This window comes from Xenopus laevis, chromosome 9_10L (genome assembly GCF_017654675.1).
Source record: "Xenopus laevis strain J_2021 chromosome 9_10L, Xenopus_laevis_v10.1, whole genome shotgun sequence".
Taxonomy (NCBI): domain Eukaryota; kingdom Metazoa; phylum Chordata; class Amphibia; order Anura; family Pipidae; genus Xenopus; species Xenopus laevis.
In genome coordinates, this window is record NC_054387.1 from 78,485,036 (window position 1) to 78,486,584 (window position 1,549).

Sequence of the window (1,549 nt, forward strand, 5' to 3'; positions counted from 1 at the left end):
TATATATATGTACGAGTATAAGCATTTATAGTGTATGTTTGTGTACTAGTATGTGTATTTACAAGATTTATGCTTTTCCCAGCAGCTCTGTACAAAAGACAAAAAAAAAAAAGGAATCAGATAGTTCTTAGCTGTTGTAACTTTCATTTTATTGGGACAATTTAATGCTTTGCAGTTGTACAGTGAATGTCTCTGCATTTGTGATTCCTGAACTTCATGAAACAATAAACACGTCGTTTTGGTGCGTTCCTTGTGCTGAAGTGGGCAGACTGTTTTCCTTTTTTTTTCCCAAAACATTAAAGGTCAGATATTCACTCAACAGGAATTTGATCTCTTTTCATGGTTAAGTGTAGGAGTTATGTTAGCTAGCCAAACAAACAAGGATGCGTAGGAAGAGAATTGCTTTGAATAGAAAATAATCAGATAACCGTGGGTCTGTACAACCGCCCCTTCCACCCTCGCCTGCATCACATTGCTAAGAATTGTCACCACTGAACTTCCATTCGTCATAAATTAAAAAAAAAAATGCAACATTTCAACCTGTCTTAATGAACCCATCATAATACTGTAGGCTTACCCTGTAAACGAAATGTCATAGTTTAAAAAAAAAAAAAGCCCTTCTAAAGAATACTTCGTGTTTCAACTAAAAAAAGAAAACCACTGGGCTTCTTTTTGTTTTTTTCAATTTGCACACATTTGATTGTCGTTTTTTATCGTTTTTTTTAATGAGTTTTCTACAATTGCTAAGCTTTAAATTCCAAATGTACATCTAATATACAAACGTTCATGAAGGTATTACAACGAAAGCCACACGAACGTATAAAACAAGCATTAAAAATAAGTGAAGAGTTTAAAGAGTTATTATTGCAAAGAAATATAATTTAAAAATAATAATAAAAAAAAGAAACTCCTCACCGTTTACACATTGGGGTATAAGGATCCGTTGTAAACTAAACTAGCAAAATCTTTTATGTTTATGTGCAAAAAGGTTCAGCTAGCAAGAGCCACTATATTGTGCAGCTGGTGAGAGATTTGTGGAAGATAATACTGTGTCCTGCTAGTTTAGCCTACTGAGATACACTACATAACTTTTGTTCTAAATACTGATGAAATGATATCAGACAATTGAAACAATAAAAGTGAAAATAGAACTTTTGCAAATGTCAAAGGCCCATTGTGGAAAACAACTACATTTTTTTTCACATTTCTGCCTTGAGTTTAACCTTAACTACAAGCACCAGTCACCATTGCAACTGTTCAGAACCAGATCTAAAGTCTCCCACGTTTACAATCACATAGGAGGAAATGTAGCCACAATGGACTTCAATCATTTTTCCAAGTTGCATTGATTACATTTCACATTCATCCACATAAATACAATAAGACAAGGATAAATAATGATACAAAATATAACAAAGAAATAATATTTTTGCCCCTAAAAATAATAAATACGTTGCACTTAATGCATCTCCGACACTGCTAAATAATTCATAAATTAACTTTTTTTTCTGAAAAGTTTACAAGCAAGTCATAATTCCCTTTTTTTTTC